This window comes from Stenella coeruleoalba (genome assembly GCF_951394435.1).
Source record: "Stenella coeruleoalba genome assembly, chromosome: 8".
Lineage (NCBI taxonomy): Eukaryota > Metazoa > Chordata > Mammalia > Artiodactyla > Delphinidae > Stenella > Stenella coeruleoalba.
The window spans coordinates 83,501,123-83,520,476 of NC_137154.1; the positions used below are offsets into that span (position 1 = coordinate 83,501,123).

General features: G+C 47.4%; 1 long non-coding RNA gene across 1 annotated transcript; it reads left to right on the forward strand.

The window, feature by feature from the left end:
* The first annotated feature begins 7,906 nt into the window (after positions 1-7,906).
* Positions 7,907-8,964, forward strand: LOC307190522. Its single transcript, XR_013829484.1, has 4 exons — positions 7,907-8,030; positions 8,201-8,277; positions 8,464-8,603; positions 8,774-8,964. It is a non-coding gene; the product is annotated as an uncharacterized lncRNA (long non-coding RNA).
* Positions 8,965-19,354: the final 10,390 nt, after the last annotated feature.

Consider the following 19,354-nt stretch of genomic DNA (forward strand, 5'->3'; position numbering starts at 1 on the left):
TACTTTTGTTTTTTTTCATTGTAATTGGGGGCTATATCTAGTATTTTCAATTTAGGTAACTATGTAAAATAACTAATTGATATATAAGAGAACAGAGATGCTTTAAAATAAGTTTTTAAAGCCTGGGAATTTTTGTAAATTTGAATGTTTTTACATGAAAATTTCTTGAAGGGAATTATGTTAAATATTTGAAAACCTTTTACTTTATTTTCTATGTTTTCACCTCAGTAACATGTATTTGAACTCTTTAACTTGTCTTCCAATGAGGAGATTCTAAGATTCTGACATTCCTAAATAATTTATTATTATAGTCAGAACTAAACTAAATTAGCTTGAAGTTAAGTAAAACTCAAACCACTTTTGTCTCTGATGATAAAATGAAATAGTAAATTTAGGCATTTGTTATTTTTCCAAGTTAATTTTTTAGTCAGCAAAAAGAAGAGAAAAGGAAATTGATATTAACATCCTAAGATAAATTTTTATGTTTTTTCTTTTTTTCTCAAACTGGGTGTAATTGCCTCCTTAGCAGCAATTTGAATTTCTACTTTTTCTAAAAAAATGTTGTGCTCAATAGGAAAAATAAACATGAAATGAGAGGATATTATTTCCTAAAGAAGTGTTGAAATTGGCTTTTAAACCAGAACATGCATGCTTCAAAATTTCTTAAAACCTCTTTTAGAGAAGAATGTTAGCTCTAGAAAGTATCTTGTTTTTTAAATAACTACATTACTAAAACAAAATATAGAAGTTGAAGAATAAGGTACACAAATTTTCTTTCTTATTTTTACTCTCAGTAGAAAATATATCTACCCTTTGCTTTGGTTTAAAAAGAAATGAAACACTGTGCAGAAAACTAACACAAGTTGAAACAGCCAACAAAAAACCCATTCATTCGCCCTGGATCTGCTATGTGGAAATAATTACGTTATATGGAGACACATGAGAGAGAGAGCAGGATGAAAATTCTGGCTCTGTTGCTTATTTCTCTGCTGGTTTTTCTTTCTTGCAGTTCAAGATAAACTTTCAAGCATTTTTCTGGAGCCAACAGCATGTAAAATATTTGAAATTACTCTCCCCAAATCTTAATATTAAAAAGAACATTTCTTTGTTATCTTTGTCATTGAAGAATATTCTTGCTTATTGGGTCTTCTATAAAAGGAAAAGGCATGATTTTCTATAGAAAACACTACTACCTGACTGTAGAAAGGGTATGAAAAAATATTCGAAGAGATTAGAGTCAAAAACTTCCCTAACATGGGACAGGAAATAGCCACCCAAGCCCAGGAAGCACAGAAAGTCCCATACAGGATAAACCCTAGGAGAAACACACCAAGACACATATTAATCAAACTAACAAAAATTAAATTCAGAGAAAAAAAATAAAAGCAGCAAGGGAAAAAAAAGTACAAGGGAAGCTGATTCTTCTTGCAGGACATACTTAAAGTGATGAAAGGGAAAAAACTACAACCAAGATTACTCTACCCAGCAAGGATCTCATTCATATTCAACAGAGAAATCAAAAGCTTTATAGACAGGCAAAAGCTAACAGAATTCAGGACCACCAAACCAACTTTACAACAAATGCTAAAGGAACTTCTCTAGGCAGGAAACACAACGGAAGAAAAAGACCCACAAAAACAAACCCAAAACAATTAAGAAAATGGTAATAGGAACATACATATTGATAATTACCTTGAATGTAAATGGATTAAATGTTCCAACCAAATGACACAGACTGGCTGAATGGATACAAGAACAAGACCCATATATGTGCTGTCTACAAGAGACCCACTTACAAGAGACCCACTTCAGACCTAGGGATACATACAGACTGAAAGTGAAGGGATGGAAAAAGATATTCTGTGTGAACAGAAATCAAAAGAAAGCTGAAGTAGCAATAGTTGTATCAGATAAAAGAGACTTTAAAATAAAGACTGTTACAAGAGACAAAGAAGGACACTACATAATGATCAAGGGATCAATCCAAGAAGATATAACAATTATAAATATTTATGCATCCAACATAGGAGCACCTCAATACATAAGACAAATGGTAACAACCATAAAAGGGGAAATTGACAGCATCACAATAATAGTGGGGGACTTTAACATCACATTTACACCAATGGACAGATCATCCAAACAGAAAATAAATAAAGAAACACAATCTTTAAATGACACAATAAACCAGATGTATTTAATTGATATTTATAGGACATTCCACCTGAAAGTGGCAGAATACACTTTCTTCTCAAGTGCACACAGAACATTCTCCAGGGCAGATCACATCTTGGGTCGCAAATCAAGCCTCAGAAAATTAAAGAAAATTGAAATCATATCAAGCATCTTTTCTCACCACAATGTTATGAGATTAGAAATCAATTACAGGAAAAAAACTGTAAAAAACACAAATACATGGAGGCTAAACAGTGTGCTACTAAATAAACAAGAGATCACTGAAGATATCAAAGATGAAAAAGAAATACATAGAAACAAATGACAATGAAAAAACAATGACACAAAACCTATGGGATGCAGCAACAGCAGTTCCATGAGGGAGGTTTATAGCAATTCAATCTCACCTCAAGAAACAAGAAAAATCTCAAATAAACAATCTAACATTACGTGTAAAGCAACTAGAGAGAGAAGAACAAACAGAACCCAAAGTTAGTAGAAGGAAAGAAATCATAAAGATCAGAGCAAAAATAAATGAAATAGAAATGTAATCAACAGCAAACATCAATAAAACTAAAAGCTGGTTCTCTGAGCAGATAAAACTGATAAACCTTTAGAGAGACTCATGAAGAAAAAAAGGCAGAGAACTCAAATCACTAAAATTAGGAATGAAAATGGAGAAATTACAACTGACTCCACAGAAATACATAGGATCATAAGTGACGACTACAAGCAACTATATGCCAACAAAATGGACAACCTGGAAGAAAGGGACAAATTCTTGGAAAGTTATAACTTTCCAAGACTGAACCAAGTAGAATTAGAAAATATTAAAGCACAGCAGTAGTGACAGCTGAACAGCTCAGTAAACTGAGCCCAAGCTCCCCGGTGCCGCCTGTGACAGCATCGCTCTGAGGACGAAGGGCTGACTGCAGGAAGACTGAACGAGCACTGGGTCCTTGGGCCAGACGCTCAGTTCGCGGCCCCACACTTGGGGCAGTGACTGGGAGTTGCTGAGCTTCCACGAACACTGACAGCAGCCCCAGAGCCTCACAGGGCACGGCGCCCCCTGCCCCAGAGCCTTCCCTCTGGTTCTCATCACCGGCTGTCACCAGAGTTGCATGCAATATTCCTTTCTTTTCTTTTTTCTTTTCTCAGTCCCTCAGCACGCAAAGGGGTGAAGCTCTGACACTTGCTGCCATGTGGATGCACCCTGAGCACACGATGCTCGGCGAGAGAAGTCGGACACAGAAGGACACACAGGGTGTGGCACCACTGAGGAGAAACGTCCAGAACGGGTAGATGCACAGATTCCGAGAGCGGGTTCCTGGTTGTCAGGGTCTGCCGAGGGGGCGGACTGATAGGTAAGGGCATGAGGGACATTTTTGGGGTGATGGAAGTGGTCCAAAGCACACCAGTAGGGACGGCTGAACAGCTCAGTAAAGTGTCCCCATGCTCCCCGTTGCAGCCTGTGAGAGCATCGCTTTCAGGACAAAGGGTGACTGCAGGAAGAATGAACGAGCAGTGGGTCCTGGGCCCGGACACTCAGTTGGTGGCTCCCCACTTGGGGTAGTGACTGGGAGTTGCTGGGCCTCCACAGAGACTCACTGCAGCCCCAGGGCCTCACAGGGCACGGCACCCCCACCCCAGACCTTTCCCTCTGCCTATAATCCCTGCTGTCAGCAGAGTTGCGTGTAATATTTCTTTCTTTTGTTTTTTCTTTTCTTAGTCCCTCAGCACGCAAAGGGATGAAGCCCTGACACTCGCTGCCACGTGGATGCACCCTGAGCACACGATGCTCAGCGAGAGAAGTCAGAGATAGAAAGGCACCCAGTGTGTGTCACCACTGAGGAGAAACGTCCAGAAGAGGTAGATCCACAGAGTCAGAGAGTAAGTCCCTCGTTGTCAGGGGCTGCCGAGGGGGAGGAGTGATAGCTAAGGGCATGAGGGACGTATTTTGGATGACGGAAAGGGTCCAAAACATGGTGGTAGTGATGGCTGCAGAGCTTAGTAAACTGTCCCCTCTCACTGGTGCTGAATGTGAGAGCATCGCTCTCAGGACAAAGGGTTGACCGCAGGAAGACTGAACGAGCGGTGGGTTTTCGGCCAAGACGCTCAGCTGGCGCACTCCACATGAGGAAGTCACTGGTACTTGCTGAGCCTCCAAGGAGACTGGCAGGAGCCGCAGGGCCTCACAGGGAATGGCGCCCACGGCCCCAGAACCTCCCCTCTGTTTCTCATCGCCGGCTGTCACCACACTTGCATGCAACGTTCCTTTCTTTTCTCTTGTCTTCTTTACGTCACAAGGCCATGCAAAGGGGTGAAGCACTGACACTCGCTGTCAGGTGGATGCAGCCTGAGAACACGATGCTCAGCGGGAGAAGTCAGACACAGAAGGACACACAGTGTGTGACCCCACTGAGGAGAAACGTCCAGAACAGGTAGATCCACATAGTCAGAGAGTGGGTTCCTGTTGGTTAGGGGCTAGCGAGGGGACGGAGTGATAGCTAAGTGCATGAGGGACAGTTAGGGGCTGATGGAAGTGGTCCAAAGCACGGCAGTAGGGACGATTGCACAGCTCAGTAAACTGTCCCCATGCTGCCCTTTGTAGCCTGTGAGAACATGGCTGTCAGAGCGAAGGGCTGACTGCAGGAAGAGTGAACGAGCAGTGGGTCCTGTGCCCAGACTCTCAATTGGCGGGTCCCCACTTGGGGTAGTGACTGGGAGTTGCTGAGCCTCTACGGAGACTCACTGCAGCCCCAGGGCCACAGGGCACGGGGCCCCCGGCCCCAAAGCCTCCCCTCTGTTTCTTATCACCGCCTGTCACCAGACTTGCATGCAACGTTCCTTTCTTTTCTCTTGTTTTCTTTACGTCACTAGGCCATGCAAAGGGGTGAAGCCCTGACGCGCACTGCCACATGGATGCATCCTGAGAGCACGATGCTCAGCGAGAGAAGTCAGACACAGAAGGACACACAGGGTGTGACCCCACTGAGCAGAAACGTTCAGAAGAGGTAGATCCACATAGTTAGAGAGTGGGTTCCTGATAGGTGCTAGCGAGGGGAAGGAGTGATAACTAAGGACGTGAGGGACATTTTTCGAGAGAAGGAAATGGTGAAAAACATGGCAGTGGTGATGGCTGCAGAGCTTAGTAAACTGTCCCTCATGCACCGGTGCAGCCTCTGAGAGCATCGCCCTCAGGACCAAGGACTGAGTGCAGGAAGACTAAACGAGCAGTGGGTTCTCAGCCAAGATGCTCGGCTGGTGCACCCCACGTGGGGAAGTCACTGTTACTTGCTGAGCCTTCAAGGAGACTGGCAGGAGCCCCAGGGCCTCACGAGGCACGGCACCCCCAGCCCCAGAGCCTCCCCTCTGTTCCTCATCACCGGCTGTCACTAGACTTGCATGCAACGTTCCTTTCTTTTATCTTGTCTTCTTTACCTCACTAGGCCACGCAAAGGAGTGAAGCCCTGAAACTCGCTGATATTGGATTCACCCTGAGACCTCTACCCTACGGAAGAGAAGTCAAACACAGAAGGACTCACAGGGTGTGACACCACTGAGGACAAACGTCCAGAACAGGTAGATCCACATAGTCAGAGATTGGGTTCCTGGTTGTCGGGGGCTAGCGAGGCGACGGAGTGATAGGTAACGGTCTGAGGGACATTTTTGGGGTGATGGAAGGGGTCCAAAGCACAGCAGTGGGGATGGCTGCACAGCTCAGTAAACTGTCCCCAGGTTGCCTATTGTAGCCTGTGACAACATCGCTCTCAGGAGGTAGGCCTGACTGCAGGAAGACTGAACGAGCAGTGGGTCCTGGGCCCAGACGCTCAGGAAGTGACTGGGAGTTGCTGAGCCTCCACAGAGACTGGCAGCAGCCCCAGAGCCTAACAGGGCACGGTGCCCTCATCCCCATAGCCTCCCCTCTGTTTCTCATCACCATCTGTGGCTAGATTTGCATGCAACATTCGTTTCTTTCCTCTTGTCTTCTTTACCCAACTAGGCCACGTAAAAGGGTGAAGCCCTGACACTCGCTGCCTCGTGGATGCACCCTGACAACACGATGCTCAGCGAAAGAAGTCAGACACAGAAGGACACACAGGATGTGGCCTCACTGCGGAGAAACGTCCAGAACTGGTAGATCCACAGAGTCAGAAAGTGGGTTCCTGGTGGTCAGGGGCTGGCGAGGGGACGGAGTGATAGCTATGTGCATGAGGGACATATGGGGGTGATGGAAGTGGTCCAAAGCACAGCAGTAGTGACGGCTGCACAGCTCAGTAAACTGTCCCCATGCTCCCCTTTGTAGACTTGAGAACATCACTCTCAGGATGAAGGGCTGACTGCAGGAAGATTGAACGAGCAGTGGCTCCTGGGCCCAGACGCTCAGTTGGTGGCCCCCCACTTGGCGTAATGATTGGGAGTTGCTGATCCTCCACGGAGACTTGCAGCAGCCCCAGGGCCTCATAGGGCATGGCGCCTCCGGCCCCACTGCCTTCCCTTTGGTTCTCATCACCAGCTCTCACCAGACTTTCATGCAATGTTCCATTGTTTTCTTTTATCTTTTTTACGTCCGTCAGCACGCAAAGGATTGAAGCCCTGACACTCGCTGCCACTTGGAGGCACCCTGAGCACACGATGCTCAGTGAGATAAGTCAGACACCTAAGGACACACAGGGTGTGACAGCCCTGAGGAGAAACGTCCAGAAGTGGTAGATCCTCATAGTCAGAGAGTGGGTTCCTAGTTGTTAGGGCCTGGTGAGGGGATGGAGTGATAGCTAAGTGCAATAGGGACATGTTTCGGGTGATGAAAGTGGTCCAAAGCATGGCAGTAGGGACGGCTGCACAGCTCAGTAAAGTGTCCCCCGTGCTCCGGTGCAGCCTGTGAGAGCATGGCTCTCAGGCAGAAGCGCTGTCTGCAGGAAGACTGAACGAGCAGTGGGTCCTGGGCCGAGACGCACAGTTTGTAGCCCCTAACTCGAGGAAGTGACTGGGAGGTTCTGAGCCTTCACGGAGACTGGCAGCAGCCCCAGGGCCTCACAGGGCATGTCGTCCCTGCCCCCAGAGCCTTCCCTATGGTTGTAATCACCGGCTGTCACCAGACTTGCATGCAATTTTCCTTTCTTTTCTTTTTCTTTTCTCTGTCCCTCAGCACGCAAAGGGGTGAAGCCCTGACACTCGCTGCCCCATGGATGCACACTGAGGACACGATCCTCACCGAGGGAAGTCATACACAGAAGGACACACAAGGTGTGACACCATTGAGGAGAAACGTCCTGAACAGGTATATCCACATAGTCAGAGCTTGGGTTCCTGGTTTTCATGGCTGGCGAGGGGACGGACTGGTAGCTTAGGATGTGAGGGACACTTTTGGTGTGATGGTAGTGGTCCAAAGCACGGTAGTAGGGACGGCTACACAGCTTACTGAACTGTCCCCATGCTCACTACTGCAGCCTGTGAGAGCATCTCTCTCAAGACCAAGGGCTGACCACAGGAAAACTGAACGAGCAGTGGGTCCTATGCCCACACATGCAGTTGGCAGACCCCCACTTAGGGTAGCGACTGGGAGTTGCTGAAGCTCCACAGAGACTGGCATTACCCCCAGGGCCTCACAGGGCATGGCGCCCCCAGCCTCCTAGCCTCCCCTCGTTTTCTCATCACCGGCTGTCACCAGACTTGCATGCAACGTTCCTTTCTTGTCTCTTGTCTTCTTTACGTCACTAGGCCCCACAAAGGGTTGAAGCCATGACACTCCCTGCCACGTGGATGCACCCTGAGGCCACTACACTACGCGAGAGAAGTCAGACACAGAAGGATACGCAGGGTGTGACCCCACTGAGGAGAAACGTCCAGAACAGGTAGATCCACAGAGTCAGATAGTGGTTTCCTGGTTGTCAGGGGCTGCCGAGGGGATGGAGTGATAGCTAAGGGCGTGAGGGACATTTTCGGGACCATGGAAGTGGTCCAAAGCATGACAGTAAGGAGGGCTGCACTGCTCAGTAAACTGTCCCCATGCTCCCCGGTGTAGCCTGTGAGAGCATCGCTCTCAGGACTAAGGGCTGACCGCAGGAAGACTGAACGAGCAGTGGGTCCTTGGCCCAGACGGTAAGTTGGCAGCCCCCCACTTGGGGAAGTAACTGGGAATTCCTGAGCCTCCATGGAGCCTGGCAGCAGCCCCAGGGCCTCACAGGGTATGGTGCCCCTGACCCCAGAGCCTTCCTTCTGGTTCTCATCACCGGCTGTCACCAGACTTCATGCAATGTTCCTTTCTTTTCTTTTTTCTTTTCTCAGTCCCTCAGCACACAAAGTGGTGAAGCCCTGACACTCACTGCCACATGGATGCATCCTGAGAACACGATGCTCAGCAAGAGCATTCAGACACAGAAGGACACACAGGGTGTGACACCACTGAGGAGAAACGTCCAGAACAGGTAGATCCACATAGTCAGAGAGTCAGTTCCTGGATATCAGGAGCTGGCGAGGGGACGGAGTGATAGCTAAGGGCGTGAGGGACATTTTGGGGTTGATCGAAATGGTCCAAAGCATGGTAGTAGTGACGGCTGCACAGCTCAATAAACTGTTCCCATGCTTCGCGTTGCAGCCTGTGCGAGCATCACTCTCAGGACGAAGGGCTGACCGCAGGAAGACTGAACGAGCATTGGATCCTGAGCCCAGACTCTTAGCTGGCAGCCCCCGACTTGGGTAAGTGAGTGGGACTTGCTGAGCCTCCTCGGAGTCTGGCACCCACCCCAGGGCCTCACCCAGCACAGCGCCCCTGGCGCCAGAGCCTTCCCTCTGGTTCTCATAACCAGCTGTCAGCAGACTTGCAGGCCACGTTCTTTTCTTTTCTTTTGTATTTTCTAAGGCAACTCCTGAGTACATGTACTTAACATGCAGGGAACCAGCCCTGACTCCTTGATCTGGGTCTTCCAGCCTCTAGAGCCTCGAAGGCATCCATATTCGTTGTTTTCGCGCCCAGTGCCTGGGGTTTGATGATGGAAACTGACACCGAGGGCGTCGCCACGTGCGGGGTGACATCAGGGAAAGAATCCCATGGCGAGGGCCTGCCTGAGGCCCATGTGCTCCTGGTACCTCCCCACCCCCTGCCTGCAGCCGTGCGCCTGGGAGCGGAGCTGGTGCATCCCGCGCCCAAAGTCATGGAAGTAGGTCTCCCACTCATCATGCTGCAGCAGGGAGGGCGTGTTGGGCGTAGGCTTTTTGAAGTTGGCCACCATAGCCACAATGGCGATCTGTAGCTCCCATCGTGCTGCAGGCAGCCCGGCCCCAGGCGTACGCCACCTTCTCTGGGGCCACCTCTCCGGTCTGCGGTGGGTTTCTCCTGGGGCCCCCCGGTCACCACAGAACGAGCATGGCCTGTCTGTAGCCCAAGAAGGTGGGGACACAAGACTGTCGCCTGTGCCCCCCGCATCACCCGCGAGGCCGAGCGAGCACCAGTGGTGTCTGTGGCGAAGATGAAGGGCTCATGCACAGCCCCCATCTACAGAAGCACGGACTGCAGCCACATGCGCTATGGAACAAACACAAGTGTCCATGCAGGACCCAATGTCTGAATGTCAAGGCCGTGCCCGGGCCACAGTGAGAAGGCCCATCCCCCATGCAAGCCACAGAGAGGGGATGGGGGGCCATCTGCGACTCTGAGCTCATCGGACATCACCCCAGAGGGAGAAGGCGAGAGAGAGAGGTAGACAGAAGTACAGAGGGAGAGGGAGAGAGAGGGAGGGAGAGGCGTCTCTCCCTTCCCTGGGGGTTCTCTAGTGCAGCCAAGGCTGAAAACCACTGCATCTTGGGAGATGGGTCCTCGTGGAAGAGTTAAATAGTAGGTCATGGCATTATCGACACATACTAAAAAGGCCCCAAATCTTGGGGAGTCAGGGAGGGGAGTGTGGGCTGCCTCATAAACGAGGAGAGATTGGGCATCAGAGGAGGTGCCTGTGCAGCCCACCGCCCAGGGCCCCGCAGACTTCATCTCCCAGCAGTGGTCCTGGGCTGGAAGTCAGCAGGGAGGTCAGGCTGTCCAAGCATCAACGTTGACTTCAGGACTGATCTAAAAGGCACCTGGTGTTTGTTGAAGCAGAAAAAAGAGAAAGCAGTAGGGAGAGGATGGGAGTGGGAGGGGGAGGGAGCCCCCTTCCTCAGCATTTCTACCTCTCTCCCTCTCTCTCTCTCTCCCTTTCTCCCTCTCTCCCTCTACCTCGCTGCCTCTCACTCTCCCTCTCCCTCCATCTCTCCCTCTGCCTCTCTCCCTCCCTCTCTCCCTGTCGCTCTTTCCCTGTCCCTCTCTCTCTCTCCCTCTTTCCCTCCCCCTCTCCCTCTCCCCCTTTCCCTCTCCCTCTCTCCCTCTCCCTCTCTCCCTTCCTCTGTCCCTGTCCGCACGCTCTGGCTCTACCTCTTTCCCTCTCCCTCTCCCTCCACCTCCTTCCCTCTCTGGAGAGGGAAGGAGGTGGAGGGAGAGAGAGAGAGAGAGATGGAGAGGGAGGGGGGAGAGAGAGAGAGAGGGTGGAGAGGGAGAGAGTGATAGAGGGAGGGAGCGAAAGACTTCTCTCCCTCCCTTCCTCTCTCCCTCCCTCTCTCCCTCTCTCCCTCTCCCTCCCTCCCTCTCCTCCCTCTCCCTCTCGCCCCAACTCTCCTTCTCCCTCCGTCTCTCCATCTCCCTCACTCCCTCCCAGAGAGGGAGAGATGGAGGGAGAGGCAGAGGTAAGGCAGAGGGAGAGAGGGAGAGGGAGAGAGGGAGGGAGAGGGAGAGGGAGGAAGAGGGAGAGAGAGAGGGAGAGAGCGAGGGAGAGGGAGAGAGAGAGAGGGAGAGAGGGAGAGGGAAAGAGGTCTCTTCCTCCCTTCTTCTCCCTCTCTCCTCCTTCTCTCCCTCTCTCCCTCTCCCTCTCCCTGTCCCTGTTTCCCTGTTCCGTTCTCCCTGGCAGTCTGCAAGAAAAGACGTCTTCACCGAGGAGAGAATGTGCTGTTCCTGCCTTCCCAACGAGATGCGGGGCGTGTTAGAGATTCTGGTTGTTCCCTGAATGCACTTTACAGACTGCAGCTGAACAGTGGCCTAAGCACAGAGAGACCTGCAACAATAACCTTCTAAACTCTCACTGGGCATTGACTGGATCTCTGTGCTCACCGCCCTAGTAGAAAAGCTAACCTCTGCAAACCCGGAGAGAGGCAGGTCTCCTCTGTGGTATTACATGCTATGCTGTCTCACGAGCTCAAAGAAATGAAATCTTTGGCAACTGTTGCTTCTGGACAGGGACCACCATAACCCAAGCAGATGATTAATGTTGGGCCTTAAGTCCCAGCAACGTAACCCTAGGGTTCCATGAGGAGACCCGGTGTCTCACTGTCCAGAAGTGCCACACTGACCCCCAGGGTGGCTATAAGCATTTTCAAGGCACGTACACCTCAGAGTCTCCCAGAGTTGCCAGATTTCCTTTAATTTATCCGAGCACACGGGCGGAGATGTTCTTGGGGATGTGACCGTGTGCTGTCTCTTGGAAAGTTCCTTTTTGGAGGGGGTCAGAGGCGTTTCATCCTAACCCTGTCAGTGTAACACTAGAGTTTCTTACACTCACGTCCCACTGAGCATTGTTCCATGCACTTGTAAAAGCAGTCATTGTGTCGCTCCATCACGTGGCAATCAATCTACGGGGTGTCAACGGGATTGGAAGGAACAAAATTTCAGGAGGCCTCATCACGCATGAGTCTCGAGAAGAACTGTTGCCTCTTGTTTCTTACCACCACAGAGGAGTTCTGTGCACCGTGTTGGTTCCTGGAGTGTGAGATACACTCGAAGTGTGGATGCAGTTAAGTATACCGGGGCAGACATCTGTTCAACTGCTTCTCCTACCATAACTATCAACACTGCCCAGAGGGCACTGTGCTCCAAAAGAGTGGGAGTGAAGGCCGACCAGCCAGAGCAATGGCCTCTTTACCCTGAGAGAACTTGGAAGCATTTCCTACACTCTTGTAAAACTCGGTTTTGTGCAGGATGTTCGGGCAGGCTGTGGATATTGTCCACGCAGTTTGGACGGGCGCTGAAAGGCAGGCGAGACCTGCAAACCTACCTTTCCTAGCTGGCCATGGAAGCAGCAGTTACCACTCTGCCCCATGGCAAAAAAAGCTGAGCTGGGGAGGATTTCGGACTCCACGAAGAGGCATGCTTTTCGTGCAGTTAAATGTACGTGTTTCTCAGGAGCATGTTCTGTATGTCTTATTTCTCCTCATTTAGCGGTGTTTGGCGCCTGTCGATATGATCTACACCCTTGAATGCAAGAGCCTTTCACGGGGCCTTTGGCAACGGGATATCCATAGAAGGAGAAGGAGGCCATTGTTTCCTCCCATCAAGCTGCAGCTCCTTTGTGTTTCATAGGAAGTAAGACGGAATGAATGGGGACACACGGAGTATATTCTTTAACACGTGTACGGCATTGAGGGAAGGGGTCATTTGAACGCTATGCCAAACTCGGTGTTCTGAAAAGGGGTAGGAGTCCAAGCCTGGCAGGCTGTAAGAAAAGGCTTCTCAGTCGCTGAGGGAAGGTTCTGTTCCTAAATAACAAGGTGCGGGAAATTGTAGAGTTAATGGCACCTTACAGTTGGAAGCTGAGCACGAGCCAATGGCAGGGAGACCTGCAACATGATCTTTTTTTTTTCATCATTATAGCAGCTGTTTGACCATTTTTATTTTTTAACATCATTATTGCAGTATAAATCTGCTATATAACAAAGTGAAGCACATACATATACATATATCCCGATATCTCCTCCCTCGTGCATCTCCTTCCCACCCTCCTTATCCCACCCCCTATGTGGTCTCAAAACACTGAGCTGATGTCCCTGTACTATGTGGTTGCTTCCCACTAGGCTACCTATTTTACCCTTGGTAGTATATGAAAGTCCATTCCACTCTCTCACTTCGTTCCACCTTACCCTTCCCTCTCCCCTTGTCCTCAAGTCCATTCTCTCCATTTGCGTCTTTATTCCTGTTCTGCCCCTAGGTTCTTCTTAACCATATTTTCTTCTTTTTTTCTAGATTCCACGTATATGTGTTAGCATACGGTATTTGTTTTTCTCTTTCTGATTTACTTCACTCTGAATGATAGACTCTAGGTCATCCACCTCACTAAAATAACTGAATTTTCTTTCTTTGTATGGCTGAGTAATATTCCATTGTACATATATGCCACATCTTTATCCATTCATCTGTTGATGGACACTTAGGTTGCTTCCATATCCTGGGTATTGTAAATAGAGCTGCAATGAACATTGTGCTACATGACTCTTTTTAAATTATGGTTTCTCAGGGTATATGCCCAGTAGTGGGATTGCTGGGTGGTATGGTTGTTCTACTTTTGTTTTTTAAGGAACCTCCATACTGTTCTCCATAGTGGCTCCATATCAATTTACATTCCCACCAACAGTGTAAGAGGGTTCCCTTTTCTCCACACCCTCTCCAGCATTTACTGTTTGTAGATTTTCTCATGATGGCCATTCTGACTTGTGTGAGGTAATACCTCATTGTAATTTTTTTTTTTTTTTGTGGTACGCGTTACTCTCACTGCTGTGGCCTCTCCCGTTGCGGAGCACAGGCTCCAGACACACAGGCTCAGTGGCCATGGCTCACGGGCCTAGCTGCTCCACGGCATGTGGGATCTTCCTGGACTGGGGCACGAACCCGTGTCCCCTGCATTGGCAGGCAGACTCTCAACCAGTGCGCCACCAGGGAAGCCCCTCATTGTAGTTTTCATTTGCATTTCTCTAATGATTAGTGATGTTGAGCATTCTTTTATGTGTTTGTGGGCAATCCATATATCTTCTTTGGAGAAATGTCTGTTTAGGTGTTCTGTCCATTTTTGGATTGGGTTGCTTGCTTTTTGATATTGAGCTGCATGTGCTCCTTTTATATTTTGGAGATTAATCTTTGTCAGTTCGTTCATTTGCAAATATTTTCTCCCATTCTGAGGGTTGTCTTTTGGTCTTGTTTATGGTTTCCTTTGCTGTACAAAAGCTTTTATGTTTCATTAGGTCCCATTTGTTTATTTTTGTTTTTATTTCCATTTCTCTAGGAGGTGGGTCAGAAAGGATCTTGCTGTGATTTATGTCACAGTGTTCTGCCTATGTTTTCCTCTAAGTGTTTTATAGTGTCTTGCCTTACATTTAGACGTTTAATCCATTTTGAGTTTATTTTTGTGTACAATGTTAGGGAGTGTTCTAGTATCATTCTTTTCCATGTAGCTGTAAAGTTTTCCATGCTCCACTTATTGAAGAGGCTCTCTTTTCTCCCTTGTATATTCTTGCCTCCTTTATCAAAGTTAAGGTGACCATATGTAAATGGGTTTATCTCTGGGCTTTCTATCCTGTTCCATTGTTGTATATTTCTGTTTTTGTGCCAGTACCATACTGTCTTGAGTACTGTAGCTTTGTAGTATAGTCTGAAGTCTGGCAACCTGATTCCTCCATCTGTGTCTTTCTCAGGATTGTTTGGCTATTCGGAGTCTTTTTTCTTTCCATACAAATTGTGAAATCTTTTGTTCTAGTTCTGTGAAAAATGCCTTTGTTTTTTTGATAGGGATTGAATTTTATCTGTAGATTGCTTTGGGTAGTATAGTCATTTTCACAGTGTTATTCTTCCAATTCAAGAATGTGGTATATATCTATCTGTATCATCTTTAACTACTTCCATCTGTGTCTTACAGTTTTCTGCATACAGGTCTTCTGTCCCCTTCGGTAGGTTTATTCCTAGGTTTTTTTTTTTTTTTTTGCAATGATAAATGGGAGTGTTTCCTTAATTTCTCTTTCAGATTTTTCATCAGTAGTGTATAGGAACACAAGAGATTTTTGTGCATTTTGTATCCTCCTACTTTACCAAATTCACTGATTAGCTCTAGTAGTTTTTTGGTAGAGTCTTTAGGATTCTCTATGTATAGTATCATGTCATCTGCAAATAGTGACAGTTTTACTTATTCTTTTCCAATTTGGATTCCTTTTATTTCATTTTCTTCTCTGATTGCTGTGGCTAAAACTTCCAAAACTTTGTTGAATAATAGTGGTAAGAGTGGGCAACATTTTCTTGTTCCTGATCTTAACACTGGAGAAGCGGGCTAACGGCAGAGAGACCTGCAACACTATCCTTCTAAAGTTTCACTGGGAGCTGACTAGAGCTCCGTGTTCAACGGCCTAGTAGCAATGCTAACCTCAAACCATGGGGAAAGGCGGATTTCCTTCTCTTTGGTACTGCATGCTATGTTATGTCTCACAAGCTCCAGGAAAAGAACTCGCTGGACACACTGTTGTTTTTGGAGAAGGACCTTAACCCAAGTGGCTGAGGAATGTCATGCCTTAGGTCCCAGAAGTGTAACACTAGGGTTCCATTAGGTGAATTGGCATCTCACCTCCCAGAAGTTCCTCACTGACCCACCAAAGTGGCTGTAAGCCTCTTCAACCCACGTACAGAGTAGAGTCTGTACGTGGAGATTTCCTTTTTTTTTTAACCAAGAACACAGTAGAAATGTGTGTGGGGATGTCAGTGTGTTCTTTCTCTAGGGAAGTTATTTTAGGGGAGCAGAACATAGACGTTTCATCCTAACACTTGTCAATCTAGCATTTGTTTTTCGAGCTCATGCTGTACTGAACGTGGTTCCATAAACGTTTTTTTTCTTTTTTCCAGTACGCAGGCCTCTCACTGTTGTGGCCTCTCCCGTTGCGGAGCACAGGCTCTGGATACACAGGCTCAGTGGCCATGGCTCACAGGCCCAACCACTCTGTGGCATGTGGGATCTTCCCAGACCGGGGCACAAACCCGTGTCCCCTGCATCGGCAGGCGGACTCTCAATCACTGCGCCACCAGGGAAGCCCTCCATAAACTTTTAAATGCAATCATTGTGTCGCTTACATCACATGACTTTGAAGCTACGTGGTGTCCAGGGTATTGAAAAGAAAAGACTTTCATGTGGCCTCATCGTGCACGAGTCTCCTATAAGAAATGTCGGCTTTGGTTTCTTACCATCAGAAAGTACTGCGCACCATGTTGGTTCATGGAATGTAAGACACACTCGAAGTGCGGATGCAGTTTCATTACGGTTTCATTAGGGTTCATGGAATGTAAGACACACTCGAAGTGTGGATGCAGTTTCATTAGGGTTTCATTAGGAGACCTGGCGTCTCACCTCCCAGAAGTGCCTCAATGACCCACTGAAGTGGCTATAAGTCTCTTCAATCCGCATACAGCATAGGGTCTCCCATAGTCCCCAGGAGATTTTCTTTTTTTTAAACCAAGCACACAGCAGAAATATTTTTGGGAACGTGACCGGGTTCTTTCTCTAGGGAAGTTATTTTGTGTGTGTGTGTGGGGGGCGGGGGGGGCAGGGAATATAGGCATTTCATCCTAACACTTGTCAATGTAGCATTTGTGTTTCTTAGCTCAAGTCGCAATGAATGTGGTTTTATAAACTTGTAAACGCAGTCATTGTGTCACTTACATCACGTGGCATTAAAGCTACGTGGTGTCAATAGGATTGAAAGGAAAAGACTTTCAGGCAGCCTCATCATGCACGAGTCTCCTATAAGAAATGTTGGCTGTTGTTTCTTACCATCAGAAAGGAGTATTGCGAACCGTGTTGGTTCATGGAGCATAATACACACTCGAGGTGTGGCTGCAGCAAATATACCAGGGCAGACATCTGTCCTACTTCTTCTCCTGTAGGAACCGTCAAGCCTGCTCAGAGCACATTGTTCCCCAAAGCAATGGGAGTAAAGACTTTTCACACCGCAGGAAAGGCCTTGTTTCCCTTAGAGAAAATGGAAGCATTTTGTACACTCTAGTAAAACTAGGTTTTATGCAGGCTGTTTATGCAGGCTGTGGAACTTGTACTCGCAATTTGGACAGGCGCTGAAATGCTTGGGAGACCTGCAAACCTAGTTTTCCTACCTGTCCTTGTAAGCTGCGGTAAGTTCTCTGTTCCAGAGCTAAAGAAGTTCAGCAGTGGAGGCTTTCAGGCTCTACAAAAGGCTTCTTTTTCGTCCCGCAAACATATGTGTTTCTCAGAAGCAAGTTGTTGTGTATCTCGCATTTCTCATTGTTTAGCGATGTTCCACACCCGTCGGTATGCTCTATACCGTTGAAAGCCAGAGCCTTTCACGAGGCCCACGGAAACGGGGATATTTATAGAAGGAGAAGGAAGCCCATTGTTTCTTACTATCAAGCCAGAACTCTTGTGCGTTTTTTGAAGGGTAAGATGTAGATGAAGGGGGACACATGAATTATATTCTTTTAGAGAGATGTATGGCGTTTATGGAAGGGGTCCTTTGAATGCTGTGCCAAACTCGGTTTTCTAATAAGGAATAGGAGTCCAAGACTTTCAGAGTGCAGGAAAAGATTTCTATACCGCAGAGAAAGTGTGCGTGTTCCTTATGAGCAATATGCGTGAAGTTGTAGAGTTTATGGCTCCTCACTGAATGCACTTTACAGACAGAACCTGGAGTAGTGGGCTAACGGCAGTAGACCTGCAACACTACCTTTCTAAACTTTCACTGGGAGCTGCCTGGAGCTCCTTGTCCAACGGCCTAGTAGAAATGCTAACCTGTTAAACGACCAGGAAATGCTGGTTTCCTTGTGTTCGGAATTGCATGGTATGGTATGTCTCACGTGTTCCAAGGAAAGAATTCATGGGGCACACTTGTTTCAGGATAAGGACCTTAACCCAAGCAGCTGAGGAATGTAGTCCCTTAGTTCACAGATGTGTAACTTCAGTGTTCCATTAAGATACTTGGTGTCTCACCTCCTGAAAATGCCTTACTGACCCACTGAAGAGGCCACAGGCCTCTTCAACCCTCATACAACCCAGAGTCTCCCATAGTCCCACAAGATTTTTTTTTTAAACCAAGCACAAAGAAGAAATATTTTTGTGGGTGTGACCGTGTTCTTTCTCTAGGGAAGTTGTTTTTTAGGGTAACATGTGCATTTCATCCTAACACTTGTGAATCTAGTATTTGTGTTTCTTAGATCATGTCTCACTTAACGTGGTTCCATAAACTTGTAAATCAAGTCTTGGTGTCTCTTACATCACGTTGCACTTCAAGGTACATGGTGTCAATGGGATTGAAAGGAAAAGACTTTCAGGCAGCGTCATCATGCACTAGGCTTCTATAAGAAATGTCGGAAAGTTGTTTCTTACCATAAGAAAGGAGTGCTGCACCATATTCGTTCTTGGAGCATAAGATACACTTGACGTGTGGATGCAGGAAATGAACTATTGAAGAGATCTGTCCTACTGCTTCTCCTATAGGAACCATCAAGCCCACCCAGAATGCATTGTTCTAAAAACCAATGGGAGTGAAGTCCTCTCACACCGCAGGAAAGGCGTTTCCCTTAGAGAAAATGGAAGCTTTTCTTACACGCTAGTAGGAGTAGGTTTCATACAGATTGTTCATGGAGGGTGTGGAACTTGTATCCGGGATTTGGAGCAGCTGCTGAAATGTTTGGGAGACCTGCAAAGCTAGTTTTCCCACCTGTCCTTGCAAGCTGCGGTGGAGCTCTCTTCCATGGCCAAAGAAACTGAGGGCGGGAGGCTTTTGCACTCTACAGAGAGTCTTGTTTCTCATTCTGTAAATGTATATGTTTCTCACTAGGTAGATGAAAGAACTTTGAGGCAAAGGGGATGGAACTCAACCCAGGTGGCTGAAGCAGGCAGTGTTTGATTTCCTAGACTAGGAACTCTTTTGTTTGTATAGGCTACCTTGAATCTTCCTATATGCAGTAGCTCATGGAGAAGATAATGGGATCAAGGTGAAGATAATGGGATCAAGGCTTCTTCAACCACCTGACAATGAAGAGTTCCTTAGAGTAACCAGAAGATCTTGTTACCAAGCTACCAAGCACAAAGTTTTTCTAACAATTTTATACCTTGTGGTTTGCCTATGTGTATCCAGCACTTATTATTCTTAAAGGATGTTGATCTCCACTTACTGTGCTCTCTCCAATTGAAAGCAGAATCCTTTCACTGGGCATAGGTAAACATGATTTTCATAGAAGGAGAATGCAGCCAATTGTTTCCTAACGTAAGAAATAAGTACTATGCACTTTGTTCTTTCATTGAGTATAAGATATATTTGAAGTGTGGTGTATGTATAATAATATAGTTTTTCAGAGATCCGCACAACTGCTCTTTCTCAAGGT